The sequence below is a fragment of the Bufo bufo genome, chromosome 9 (assembly GCF_905171765.1).
Source record: "Bufo bufo chromosome 9, aBufBuf1.1, whole genome shotgun sequence".
NCBI classification, from domain to species: Eukaryota; Metazoa; Chordata; class Amphibia; order Anura; family Bufonidae; genus Bufo; species Bufo bufo.
In genome coordinates, this window is record NC_053397.1 from 36,399,116 (window position 1) to 36,414,464 (window position 15,349).

General features: G+C 42.3%; 1 long non-coding RNA gene across 2 annotated transcripts in view; it reads right to left on the minus strand.

Moving 5' to 3' along the window:
* Positions 1 to 271: 271 nt before the first annotated feature.
* Positions 272 to 15,349, minus strand: part of LOC120978667 — a 526,087-nt gene continuing 511,009 nt past the window's right edge. The window contains exons 1-3 of one of the 2 annotated variants that reach the window (XR_005774158.1): positions 9,938 to 9,982; positions 2,047 to 2,112; positions 272 to 402 (exon numbers count right to left, since the gene is read on the minus strand). This is a non-coding gene — a long non-coding RNA (uncharacterized LOC120978667). Of the gene's footprint in view, positions 403 to 2,046; positions 2,113 to 9,937; positions 9,983 to 15,349 lie in introns of those variants that run through there. The other variant, XR_005774159.1, reaches the window with a different exon arrangement.

Below are 15,349 nucleotides of genomic sequence, written 5' to 3' on the forward strand. Positions count from 1 at the left end.
GATGGATTATCTCGGCAAAGGAGAAGAGCTCACTAACACAGATTTAGACAGATTTGTGAACAACATTTGAGAGTAATGGGTCTTTTGTGTATGTAGAAAATTTTTCAGATCTTTGAGTTCAGCTCATGCAAAATGGGAGCAAAACCGAAAGTGTTGTGTTTATATTTTTGCTCAGTGTAATTTTATAAACAAAAAATGTTTTATTAAAAAAAGAGAACGCAGGTTTAATCTGAAGGGAATTTATTGTGTGGTTTGAAGACAAGAGAAAAAAATAGAAACAATCAATATGTAAATCTCTATAAAAAGATGATCCAAAAACATTTCAGAAAATCAAAAGATGGAAAATGATCCATTTTGTCAGTTTTCATTTTTCAGATTCCTCCATGTTGGAAGCTTGAGTTCCTGTGGAGAATAAAGGAGTGTACAGTATATTACATATATTAGACATATCATCATGGAATAATGTGAATAATGTGCTAAGGCTCCTTTCACATCGGGGACCTCTGTCACAGAATTTTTTTTAAATGGTGGAGAGAAAAGTCCTGGATGCTGGACTTAGTTCTCTGCTACAAAACCGTTCTTCTGAATGGAAACCTAACAGATCCCATTATAGTCAGAGTGGTCTCTCTTAGGCTCCGTTTGCCTCAGTTATGTGCCGAATCTGGCACTTCCATTATTTTTGTTCTATAACGGAGAAGAAGAATTGAAATACGAAGAACAGAAGTGAAAATAGCCTTAGCTGAAAGTCTGGACAACTTTAGCTGAAAGGTGATGAGACGAATCCCTGTTAGGCCTCCTACACACTGCGGAAATTGAATGCGGTCCATGTGCATCCCACAATTTATACAAAAAAAAAAGCCTATTCTTGTCCACAAAAGTATGAATAGGACCGGTTCTATAATTTGTGGCCCGGTTGCATCCATGTGTTTTGTAAATTTTTTATTTTTTTGGGACCCATAGAGATGAATGGGTTTGTATGCGATCCACAAAAAATGCAAATTAGACATGCACTAAAAATCTGCGGTTGTGTGCATGAGGCCTGAAGCTGTGTTCACATCCAGGAACGCTGCATATTATATTGCACAAAAAGCCTACTTTATGTAGTGTAATACGTGTCCAAAACGCCAACAACAGCTTCCAATTGCTCTCAGTGGGCAATGCACACTCTCATGCTCTTGGGCACATTTTTTCAAAGTTTTCAAGCATTTTAAAGGGGATGTCCGGGTTCAGAGCTGAACCTGGACATATCCTTCTTTTCGCACCTCTGGCCCCTCTGCTCCGATGCTCTCCCTTGCCCGGCACTGTATCGCGCAGGGCGAGGGCTTTTATGTTTACATTTTACACTGCTAGGTGGAGGCTTCTGCCTAGCAGTTATTCCAGGGACATCACCGACACTAATAGGTGGGCAATATACCTTTTCAAACAACTGATCGGTAGGTTATTTGGAGTAGGACCCCCACTGATCAGATAGTGATGACTTATATTGAGGATAGGTCATCAATATTGTATTCCCAGAAAACTCCTAATATGGATGTCTTAGGCCTCAGGATAGGCCATCACTATCTGATCGGTGGAGCTCCAGCACCCCACACATCAGAAAGATGGCACCAGAAATACACAGTTTGGCCTTTTGAATTTGGAAGATGCTATTGTGGCTTTAACCCTTTTCTGCTGGGCTAATCTGCAAGTGCACACACCACCATGGTTTCCGTGGCCACATCAATGTCAACACAAACTCTCATTGAAAATAATGGAAGGTGGTTACCTAGCAAATCCTGTTCCGTTTTCGTCCGTATGGCCGTGTGGCTTTAGGCCAAAGTGGACAAATTGTCTCTAAAAGCATTTCTGAAATCCATACTTTAGGATGCAGTCTGGCCGCGAGATCCGCATGCAGACTGCCATTAAATGCAAGGATGCGCCTGTACGTATACACTTGAAACAATGGCGAGTACAGATGCAGCCCCCCAGCTGACAGCATGTGGATTCTGCTGCCGAGCAGCACTGTGTACTGGCACCCATAGGAGCTAGATTAAGGCGCTTACTTACCACAACTGTATTATGTTTCTTTGTCTATTCGCTAAGACCACTCAGTATACCTTCTAGAAGACCCGGCTGTAGGAAATAAATACTTGAATTATACGAAGGGAAATAACATTTTCATCATAATATATAGTAATTATTATTATGTGACATGGAAAAGAATGCCACTAATAGACATTTGTTTCTGTTCCTTACAGTTTACAAGCTCTTTGCTGATTCTACAGAAAGGAGATATCCTTGTATATAACCAGAGGCTGAAAATCTGTTCTGCTCATCTCTGACATCGGACCATTGGCCGGCACTGGATGGTCAAAAGTATCACATCAAAAGTTGCACTAGTTTCCAGTAGAGTAGTTGCTGTGTATAATAGACTCAAATCCACCACCCCAAAATGGAATACACAGCATATAATATAATGAATACATATTTTTATTGATCAAATATCAGACAGACTTAAAATTTGGGATAATTTGGGATATATCCCTTATCCCCCCCTTTTTTGGATAATGTTGAAGGAGACTTAATATGAATACTATTCATCAATGGGTCTTGTAGTTTGGCCAATGACACTTTATTTGTGGTTCTGTTTTTCTTTTTTCCTGTGCATGTATGCTGCCATTACTGGTTTTTAGGGCTGTCTGATATTTGATCAATAAAAATATGGTCAAAAGTATGTAAACCCGTCTCCTCATAAAGCTGATCTGCAGGGGTGCCGGGTGTCGGACCCCTGCCGGTCTGATATTGATGACCTATCCGGAAGATAGGTCATCAATATTAAAAGCACGGACAACCCCTTTAATGAGAGGCAGAACCTTGCCTAAACTGCATCCAAGGCTACTCTATACTGATGAGGAGCAAGCACCCTTAGGCCTCGTCCACATTTCCGTTTTTCACTGATATGTGCAGCACACGTGCCCATTTTCTGCAGACAGCACTCATACCAATTCATTTGAACGTGTCCGTTTACACATCAGTATATTTTAAGTTTCAAAATGCATTTATTGTTTTTTTTGCACAATGAAAAGAAAAACGATTACAAAGGTAGTTGATAAAATAAGTAACATAAAACAAATAAGCCTCTTGGTGGTATACATGGAAAATATCACATTAATCAATGTACTCTTAAAGGAATGAAACATTTTCAAGCATGGAGAGGAAGTGTATCAAACCCACACTTCCGGCTAGGATTCAATATTGTTCAAAGGGAAATACTATAACGTATATCTGGTGAGTGGGAGGAAGATAGCCAAGGTTCCCACACCTTCTCAAAGGTGTCGAAAGTATCAGTGCGGATAGCTGATATCTTCTCAAATAGTAGAATTTTGTTGATCCTGTCTATAACAGCTTGGAAAGACAGTGAATCAGAGCGCCACTTAAAGGCAATGTGGATTCTAGCTGCCAGAAGAATGAATTGGGATAGTTTGAATCTGGCATAAGGTAGTCAGTGAGGTTTGTCTCCCAGGAGACATAAGGGTAATGTCATGGGGTATTTGCAATCCAGTACTGATGATATTAGATTAGTTACTTTGACCCAAAATCGTTTAACCACTGGGCATGACCACCACGTATGCAGCATGGACCCCACCTCATCGCAACCTCTAAAGCACAGTGGGGACACTTCTGGATATATATAATGTACACGGGCGGGAACCATGTAAGTTCTGTGAAGAACCTTTTATAGAGGTCTCAGCCAATGTGACTTGCCAAGAACCTTTCGTAAGGGTTATGGAGCGTTCAGACCATTTGGAGGATGTGAATTCCTGACCCAACTCCTCCTCCCAGGCTCTCATATAGGGTAATTTATGACCTTCAGGAACCGAGTTGAGGGCCTCGTACATTCTGGATAACAAACCCTGTCTATATAGCGAATAGTTAATGGAACGTTCAAATGGTGTTAGCTCTACAGATCGATCAGACGCAAGCAGTGATCTAAAAAAGGAAAATATTTGATTCATGGTGAGGTATTCCCTAGTAGGGGGAGAGAACCTTTCTTTGAAATCCGTAGTGGAAATCAATTTGCCTCTAATAAGGAATTTAAGTAATGAACACAAATTGTTGGTCGACCACCAATCCAGGATGTGAGGCTGGGTTCCCGGTAGGAAAGCAGGGTTTCCTATTAGGTGTTCCAACGGTGAGGGTTTAGACTGGAGTGCGAACTTAAATCTGACCGATCTCCAAAGCAGTAGCGAATAGTACGATAATACGGAGTTAGTGCGTATAACCTGAGGAATGGGAGAGGCTGACCATATCAATGCTTTCCAGGTATAGGGTTTAAGGTTGGTGAGCTCTAACCCAATCCAAAGAGGATGTTCACGTGGATCAAGATGGGTCAGGAACATTTGGGCCAATCTAGCAGATTTGTAATATTTCACAAAATCAGGGACTGATAAACCCCCTTGAGATCTATGTCTGCATATGGTCGTCCTGGATATGCGATGTCGTTTGTTCGCCCAAATAAACCTCAACACATCACTTTGTATGGATCTAAGATCCCGTATAGGGATTGGTATCGGTAGTGCCCTAAATAGATAGAGTAGTCTAGGGAGAATCACCATTTTAATTATGTTTATTCTACCCACCCAAGACGTCTGCAAGGTTTGCCACGACACTAAGTCTTGTCGTATCTTGCGGTACAAAGGTAAGTAATTTATCTTGTAAACTGAGTCAAGGCTATTTGGCAGCAGGATCTCTAGGTAAGAGATGTGTTGAGGTTTGTGTTGAAAGGGAAAACTATGCAACAGTACCGACCTAGTGGAGGTGTGTTGCACAGAAGTAATTAGGATTTGGCATGGTTAATTGATAGGCCTGATGCTTTAGTGAAAACTTCTAGAAGTTTTAAGAGGGAGGGGAGGGAGATAATGGGGTTGGTGATAGACAATAGTAGATCATCTGCGAACAGACTTAATTTGTACTCTGATCCCCTGATTGAATAACCCTTAATGTCACCATGGGCTCTAATGTGAATTGCTAGGGGTTCCATAGGGAGGGCGAATAATGCTGGGGAGAGAGGACACCCCTGCCTCGTACCTCTTCTGATGGGAATAGGGGAGGGCTTCATGGTAGGGAGTTTAAGGTAGGCCTCTGGGTTAGAGTAGAGAGCTTGGATAGCCGCCAGGAAGGGGCCCTTAATACCCATTGTTGAAAGGACTTTGTAAAGATAGGTCCAGGTGACAAGCTTTTTCAATGTCAAGTCCCAGTAGTGTTAATGGGGCTTTATTTTTATTGGAGGATTGTATAATGTTTAGAATCTTCTTAATATTATCAGGGGCTTCCCTTCTCGGTATAAACCCGACCTGGTCCTTATGAATGAGGGATGGGAGGAATTTATTGAGCCTATTAGCTAATATGGAGGTAAAAATGTTATTGTCAATGTTTAGCAGTGAAATTGGTCTGTAATTAGATGGAAGTAAAGGGTCTCGATTGGGTTTAGGGATAACCGTAATCGACGCCTTGAGGAATTCATCTGGGGCGGTGGACCCTTGCATTAGGTGGTTACAGTAATTTGTTACATGGGGGATAATTGAAGGTGCAAACTTCTTATAATATAATGCAGAGTAACCGTCCGGACCTGGGGCTTTGCCTAATTTCAGGGATTTGATGGCATGAGTCACTTCCTCAGCTGTAATAGGATTACCTAGATCAGACTGGGCTTCTGGGGTTAGTAAGGAGAGTCGTATTGATGATAGGAAATTATTAATCTGAGTATTGGTGTCACCATCAGGGGTCGAATAAAGGAATCTGTAATACTTTTGGAAGGTTGTGTAAATGGTGTCCGGATTAGATGTGGACTGGCCTGACCGTGTATGTATTCGAAATACATGGTTGATCCTCTGCATAGTTTTAAGTTGGTTGGCTAATAGCTTGTCCGGTTTATTAGCATATTTATAATAGAAGCAATTAGTCCACCTAAGGGCCTTTTCTGTATTGTTCGTGAGGACCATGTTCAATTGTTGTTTAACCTCTTTTATTGCTTTTAGCAGATACAGTGAAGGGGATCTTTGGTGGGCCCAGACTAACCTATTCAGTTTGGCCTCCAAACCTACTTGGGCTTAAGTCCGTTCTCTCTTTCTCTTGGAGGCAATACTTATTAATCTACCCCTCATATAGGCTTTGTGAGTCAGCCTAAGTGTCATAGGGTCAACTTCTGAGGTATTGTTCTCGGTGAGGAAGTTTGATAGATCCTCCTGCAGCTGGGAAAGTATGGTCGGGTTAGTAAGGAGAGATTCATTTAATCTCCAGTGGGATGAGGTATTCGTTCGATGAGGGGTCATAAATTCAGAAATAACCATATCATGATTGGACCATGACGACACAACATGCCTAGAATAAGACAAACAGGGGAGAAGAGAGGTGGACGCCAAGATCATGTGAATAGACCTGATGAGCTGGTGAATAGTATGTATAACCCCTCTGCGGGCCGTTGTGCTCCCTCCAAGTATCAGCCAGAGATAGGGATTGCAGAACCCGGTTGATCACAGTTACCTGGGTTGCAGGACGTGGGGTTGTAGGGGGGGGGGGGGGGGGTAGAACGATCTAATATAGAATGGAAAGTGAAATTAAAATCTCCACACCATATCAATTTTTCCTAAATGTGAGTGTCTCAATAACCCGGTTCATGTTTTCTAAAAAGGAAATAGGGTTGTCTGTAGGCGCGTAGGAGTTAGCTATGCAGAGGGATTCTTCTTTGTGAATCCACATCAGTATATTTTAATTGACTGTGGGTAGGTAAAAAAATCACGGAGACACGCACTACTTTGGTCTGTGATGCAGACTAAACACTCCCTTTAAAGTCTATGGGTCTGTGAAAATCACATACACAACGTGGATGGCAGCCGTGGTGCATCCATTTTTCACTGATGCTCTGGAAATTAATTTTCACCTGAGCAATGTCTGTGGATTACAGATGACACACGGAGGGTAAAAACGGACACACGGACCAAACCCAGATCCTTCACAGACATCCTCACGAATGAATGGACACGGAAATGTGGACGAGCCCAGGCCATAGACAGCTGTCTACAGAGTGATATTTAGTTTGGCGATTTTCCCTTGTCATGTCCCAAGTCCTGTTAAAAAGTCAGACTTTGATTCACAGGGGGACGCTTCCAAAAGGTGTCGTTTGCGAGATAGTTCTATTTTCCTGGGAGATACCTCTTTGCATATTGTTTGGGATGATTGGAAACTCTGATTTCAAGCCAGACCTTCCCATCTAACATCGGTGTCTAGCCTCACAAAAATCTTTAGAAAAGCCTTCTCAAAAAGGGGGGCCCAACTCCATATCAATGCTTATGTTTTTTGGAATTGGATGGCCAACAAGCTCATGGTAGTCTGGTGTTCACATACTTTTGGTTACATAGTATAGTTAACTTCTCTTCTCTAGATACATTTCTCTTCATCAATAATGTGGGAAAATACCAAAATACTGTAGGAATGAAGAACTTATCCCTTTGGGCACAATAATTATTCCACTGAAAGAGCCTGTTATATTAAATCTTTTTTTTTACACTGCACAAGTATTTACCTGAGAACTTCCATCATGACAACTTCTTAGGCTGAGTTCACATCAGCGTTCAGCCTTTTCGTTCTCCTGCTCCTATAACGGAGAACTGAGCTAAACCCCTTAGACTATAATGGGGTCCGTTAGGTTTCCCTCTTGGAGGAAGATTTTTGAAGCGTAGACAAAAGTTGTGCAGGCAGGACTTTTGTCTCCACTTCAAAAATCTTCCTCTTAACGGAAACCTAACGGACCCCATTATGGTCTATGTGGTCTGTAGGCTCCGTTCGGCTCCGTTATGCCCAGAAGCCGTCCTTTCAGTTCTCCTGCTCCAGGGGTCAGTAAAGAGATCTATCCCATCATCTATTTATCCCCAGGACTGTGACTGTGACGAGGGGACATCCCCTGCGTCTGGAGGAAAGAAGGTTTGTACACAAACATAAAAGAGGATTCTTTACGGTAAGAGCAGTGAGACTATGGAACTCTCTGCCAGAGGAGGTGGTGATGGTGATTACAATAAAGGAATTCAAGAGGGGCCTGGATGTATTTCTGGAGTGTAATAATATTACAGGCTATAGCTACTAGAGAGGGGTCGTTGATCCAGGGAGTTATTCTGATTGCCTGATTGGAGTCGGGAAGGATTTTTTTATTCCCCTAAAGTGAGGAAAGTTGGCTTCTACCTCACAGGGTTGTTTTTTTTCCTTCCTCTGGATCAGCTTGCAGGATGACAGGCCGAACTGGATGGACAAATTTCTTTTTTCGGCCTTATGTACTATGTTACTATGTTACTATAACAGAGCAGGAGAACGGAAAGGCTGAACGCTGATGTGAACTCAGCCTATGTGTAATTGTTTGTATTATTGTTCTTTGGACCTAAAAATCATCTGAAGATCCATAACCCTGGAGACGTTGTGGATCATAATCACTCACCACATCAGTGTCCACTCTTACAAGAGTAGTGATGAGCGTCAGGGGTCATATTCGAATTCGCAATATTTCGCAAATATTTTGTATAAATTTTGGTAATGCGAATTTTTATTGCAAATTTTTCAACTTAAAACTATTAGACAAAGAAAATTATAGCACTATATTAGCTAAATTGCTCTATATTCGTTTTTTCCCCCAAATATTCACTATATTGCTATATATTCTTGTTTTAGAATATTACAAATATTCGAAAAAATGAAGTTATAGCAATATAGCGAATATTTGAAAAAAACGAATATAGAGCAATTTAGCTAATATAGTGCTATAATCTTCTTTGTCTAATAGTTGTAAGTTGAAAAATTCGCAATAAAAAGTCGCATTACAAAAATTCGTATTACGAAAATTCGCAAACAACACTACTCCTAAAGTCAAATATACTGCAGCCTTCTCATTGGCCCATAAGCTACAAGCAGGGAGGTATCATGTGTACTGATTTAAAAAAAAAAATCGAATTACAAATATATATCACTATATTCGAAATATTCGCGAATTTTCGAAGTACCTATATTCGCGATAAAAATTCGAAATTCGAATATCCGTGATCAACACTATACAAGAGGTACACGGACACTGATACACAATATCTGTGGATATTTTAAATATAATATTGGCATTTTGGGGTTTTGATGTGGCATACACCTTGGTATTTTTATTTGGGCGTATGCTATGTTATGCATTCTTGACTTGACCTCGAACTATACAGCTGTCATGATGTATCTATACAGTTGCCAAACATTTGTTCCATTACTATCCATGGACTCTAGACTAGGATGGACTATTACAACGTGAACGTCAGATTGAACACATCTCTCCTTGTATGTGAGACCTTTCCTTTTATGCTTCACCCTTGTTTGGCTTAAATATTTGTGGTGTCAGCAAAGGGCGAATACTGCTGATCACAAAACTCTGTATGGCTATATGCTGCCTTGTTTATACTCTTTATTCTCAATAAAAAAGATTTGTATGTACCTATAATATTGGTATTGAACCATATCATCTCTTCCTATGGATGTGATTCTCACCACCACAGTGGGTATCACATCGTCCTGGTCCTTTTCCCTGAGCTCCTACCCTGTATCACATTTTCCTCTTGTTGTGCTGTAGTTGAACAGTCGCTCATGCCGAATGACAAATCTGCATTGCATAAATGGATGCCCGGACTAGGACTTAGATCACAGCAGAGATTGAGGGTTGTTTTAACTTATAATGTATCTTTTATTGGCTAAACAACAACCTCCTCAGACCCATCGTGATTGAGGGTCCTACAGAAAATGACTATAGTATGACACATGTATAGGCTAACTTCACAACATTTTTATGAAACAGTCACATATCAAATATATCAGAAAGATATAGTATTGGGTATTGTGTAAAAGGTGGTATATTGTATAAACAAACCATATAAACCATACTTACCATTGTACATACGAGGCCCCCTAGACGGTCAGAAACCCCAAGGATTCTCTGTAATAGCATGTGTTATGTTAGAACTAAGATTTATATGGTATTATAAAAAGAGAGAAAAAACAGTGACCCCCAATGTAATATAACTCCTTTATAAATCTCTTGTAAGGCCACTTCTCGAATATGTGATTCAGTTTCAGACTCCATATCCAATGATGGACATGGGAGGGCTAGGAAGGGTTCAGAGATGGGCTTTAATGAGAGGATGAGGCTGGGGCTACGCAGCGATCTTGGGCGTGACAGCAGGGTTGGATTTTCTGTGATTCTGCTGTAGCAGCTGCGAGTCCCCAGTCGCTGCTGGGACCCCAGTTATTCACACCTGTTGCGCCTGTGAGGGATGAGAATCCATTTTGTATAAACATGTCCTCCATCTTGTACATGTGTGGTAGAATTAATGAACCAGCTGGCAGGATTAGGGAGTCTCTGTGTATATAGATCAAATGTTCCTAGCTGCAAGGCCAAGGTAGTAGCCCCCTCGCTTCCTTATCAGAGTCTGACATACAAGAGAGAGTTATATTTTCTCCCTGAATTCGGGATGCGCTGCTAACGAATACTAACTTTGAGATAAGATGCTGCAGAAACTTTTTAATTAAGAAGAATTCTTTTAGTATAATACGGAAGTATTACCTTTTATGAATAACTAATCAAATCATTAGTTTCGATTTCCACCCCCTTGGCGGTGTGCCAGATTTGTCTATGATTATCTGTATAAAGATATATGCTTGTATGGAATAAAGTATAAGAGTGTATCTGTCACGGATGATGTTGCAGATAGCTGGAACTTATGAATAAACGCCCGACTGGCTTGATCCCAAACTAACGAACATATAGGTGAGCCCTATAAAACCCTAAGAGGTCTCCCTGACTGCTATGCCCATTCAAGGGTCTCAACAGTAGACGATTGCATGCCCACATACCTATGACTGTGTGACACCTGAAAACCCTATAATAGTGAGGGGACACGACCATTTGATATGGACGGAGTCAGGGTTACCTAGAATCAAGCCAGCAAGAAAACACAATACATTAAATGACTTATCTGAGCAAACAGCAGCAGAAGCCTCCAGCAGTGAACACTTCATCCAGGCAGTAGTATAAACCTCAAAGTGAGGCAGTATGGGAGGGAATATAAAGGGAGACGATTAGTCTAAATAGGTGACAACTTAGAGAAGGAAAGGAGATGGCAAAGTGAAACCAAATCAAAGAAAGTCATGCAAGAGGTAGAGAAGGACGTCTGCCAGACCTTCTCACAGAACTGGCGGTGACAGTACCCATCCCTCTACGGGTGGACTCCGGACACTCAGAGCCCACCTTCTCAGAATGAGACCTAAGGAAAGCCCTGATGAGACGAGTGGCCTTAATGTCCGCCACTTGGACCCACATCCTCTCCTCAGGACCATAACCCTCCCAATGAACGAGGTACTGGAGAGAACCGCGGATAATGCGAGAATCCACAATCCTAGAGACCTGAAATTCAAGATTTCCATCAACAAAAATCGGGGGAGGAGGAGGCAAAGAGGAGGGTACAGTGGGTTGGACATAAGGTTTTAATAGGGACCTGTGAAAAACATTATGGATCTTCCAAGTCTGAGGAAGATCAAGACGGAAGGCAACGGGATTGATGATGGACAAGATCTTGTAAGGCCCAATAAACTTAGGACCCAACTTCCAGGAGGGAACCTTCAGTTTGATATTCTTTGTAGACAACCGCACCAGATCACCCACATTCAGGTCCGGACCAGGCACATGTCTCTTATCCGCCACACACTTATATCTCTCACTCATCATCTTCAGATTACCCTGAATCTTTTGCCAAATAAATGACAAAGACGAGGAAAATCTCTCCTCATCAGGTAAACCAGAAGACCCCTCTCCAGAGAATGTCCCAAACTGCGGATGAAACCCATATGCACCAAAAAATGGTGACTTATCAGAGGACTCCTGGCGACGGTTATTTAAAGCAAACTCAGCAAGGGAAAAAAAGAATACCAATCCTCTTGATTCTCCGCCACAAAACAGTGCAGATATGTCTCCAGATTCTGATTGACTCGTTCGGTCTGACCACTCGACTGCGGGTGAAAAGCAGAAGAGAACGACAACCGAATCCCCAAGCGAGAACAGAAGGCCTTCCAGAATCTGGAAACAAATTGCGTGCCCCTATCAGAAACTATGTCTGAAGGAATGCCATGCAATTTAACAATGTGATCAACAAACGCTTGCGCCAACGTCTTCGCATTGGGTAACCCAGGAAAGGGAATGAAATGCACCATTTTGCTAAAACGGTCTACTTCCACCAGAATCACAGTCTTCCCCGAGGAACGAGGCAGGTCCTTAATGAAGTCCATGGACAGATGCGTCCAAGGACGGGAAGGAATGGGTAACGGGAGGAGAGAACACGATGGCCGTGAATGAGGGACCTTGGCACGAGCGCAGGTCTCGCAGGCTGCCACAAAACACTCAACAGTCTTACGAAGAGCCAGCCACCAGAATCTCCGAGCAATGAGATCCACTGTGGCTCTACTCCCCGGGTGCTCAGCAAGGACAGTATCGTGGTGCTCCATAAAAACCTTGTGTCGTAAAGCGAAAGGCACAAACAACCTCCCAGGTGGACAAAGATCAGGAGCCGCTGAGCCGCTGCCTGAATCTCTGCCTCCAAATCAGGATAAGGAGCAGAGACGACCACCCCTTCAGCCAAAATGGGACCCGGGTCTTCAAAGTTCCCCCCTCCTGGAAAACAACGTGACAGGGCATCCGCCTTCACATTTTCCAAGTAGGCCAGATTCTTATGGTCTGTAAACACGATAATAGGGTGTCTGGCTCCCTCTAACCAATGGCGCCATTCCTCAAAAGCTAATTTGATGGCCAACAACTCCCTATCTCCCACATCGTAATTTCTCTCTGCAGAGGAGAGTTTCCTTGAGAAAAAGGCACACGGCATTTGGCAGGAGAGGGACCCTGAGATAAGACCGCACCTACACCCACCTCAGAAGCATCCACCTCAACAATAAATGTAGAGAGACATCAGGTTGTATCAAAATGGGAGCGGAAGCAAAACTCTCTTTGATACTAGAAAAGGCTTTAAGCGCATCTACCGACCACGAGGAAAAATCTACCCCCTTTTTAGTCATATCAGTGAGTGGCTTAACAACAGAGGAATAATTCAAAATTAACTTTCTGTAATAATTGGCAAAACCCAAAAACCGCATCAGCGCCTTCTGATTCTCAGGAAGCTCCCAATCAAGCACAGCGTGGACCTTCTCAGGGTCCATGCGAAAACCAGAAGCGGAGAGAAGAAAACCAAGAAATTAAATCTCCGGAACCGCAAACACACATTTTTCCAGTTTAGCGTACAATTTATTCTCCCGCAGAATCAGCAAGACCTGACGTAGGTGGTCCCGATGAGTCTTGAAATCAGGAGAAAAAATCAAAATGTCATTTAGATACACCAGAACAAATTTCCCCATTAAATGATTAAAAATGCTGTTCACAAAATGTTGGAAGACGGCCGGAGCATTCATCAAACCAAAGGGCATAACCAAATTCTCGAAATGACCCTCAGGGGTATTAAGGGCCTTCTCCCATTCGTCCCCTTCCCTGACCCTGATTAGGTTGTATGCCCCTCTTAAATCCAACTTAGAAAAAACTTTAGCCCCAATAATCTGGTTAAACAGGTCCGGGATCAGAGGAAGCGGATATGGGTCACGAATTGTGATACGGTTCAGCTCCCTAAAATCCAGACAAGGTCTTAAAGAACCATCTTTTTTCTTAACAAAAAGAAACCAGCGGCAACAGGTGACTTCGAGGGTCGGATGTGTCCCTTTCTCAGGCTCTCAGAGATATAAGTACGCATAGCGACTAGGGATGAGCGAACCCGAACTGTATAGTTCGGGTTCGTACCGAATTTTGGGGTGTCCGTGACACGGACCCGAACATTTTAGTAAAAGTCCGGGTTCAGTGTTGGTCGTTTTCTTGGCGCTTTTTGAAAGGCTGCAAAGCAGCCAATCAACAAGCGTCATACTACTTGCCCCACGAGGCCATCACAGCCATGCCTACTATTGGCATGGCTGTGATTGGCCAGTGCAGCATGTGACCCAGCCTCTATTTAAGCTGGAGTCACGTAGCGCCGCACGTCACTCTGCTGTGCTTAGTGTAGGGAGAGGTTGCAGCTGCGACGTCAGGGCGATATTAGGCAGTGATTAACTCCTCCAAAACACTTAAGTCAGCTGTGGATCATTGAACTGCTGCTATTCAATTGCTCACTGTTTTTAGGCTGCCCAGAGCGTTTTTCAGTCACTTTTTTCTGGGGTGATCGGCGGCCATTTTGTGGCTTGTGGTGCGCCAGCAGAAGCTGCCACAAAGTCCATTTAACCATCAATAGTGTGGTTATTTTTTTGCTATATCCTACATCAGGGGCAAGCTGTCACCAAGTCCATTTAACCATCAATAGTGTGGTTATTTTTTGGCTATATCCTACATCAGGGGCAAGCTGCCACCAAGTCCATTTAACCATCAATAGTGTGGTTATTTTTTGGCTATATCCTACATCAGGGGCAAGCTGCCACCAAGTCCATTTAACCATCAATAGTGTGGTTATTTTTTTTGCTATATCCTACATCAGGGGCTTGGCTGTGCTTGCTATTTTATTGAGGGGTGAAATACAATTGCCAAAATAGCAGTACCCTAAATCTGGTGTTTCAGCTGTGGCCAGCCAATTGTAATACTGTCTGCTGTCTGGCAAAGGATATATTTTTGTTCTGGGTTGAAATACAATTCCCAACTTAGCAATTTCCTAAATTAGTGGTTTCTGCTGTATCAGGGCTACTTTAAATCTATTCATTAAAAGGGTATATTTGATTCAAGGTGCTGATAGGGTCATTCTTAATAACTTCACACACACGCTACTGTGCATTTCCAAGTCTAATTCTGTCTGTAAACGTATACCTGTCACCCAGCGCCTAAATAATAGGCCTCAAATTTATATTCAGCTAAATCTGTGGTTATTGCTGTAGCTGGTCAAGTTATTTTGTGTCCGTCAAAGCACAGTTTTTGTTCTGGGTTGAAATACAATTCCCAACCTAGCAATTTCCTAAATTAGTGGTTTCTGCTGTATCAGGCCTACTTTAAATCTATCCCTAAAAGGGTATATTAGATTCAAGGTGCTGATAGGGTCATTCTCAATAACTTCACACACACGCTACTGTACATATCCAAGTCTAATTCTGTCCGTAAACGTATACCTGTCACCCAGCGCCTAAATAATAGGCCTCAAATTTATATTCAGCTAAATCTGTGGTTATTGCTGTAGCTGGTCAAGTTATTTTGTGTCCGTCAAAGCACAGTTTTTGTTCTGGGTTGAAATACAAT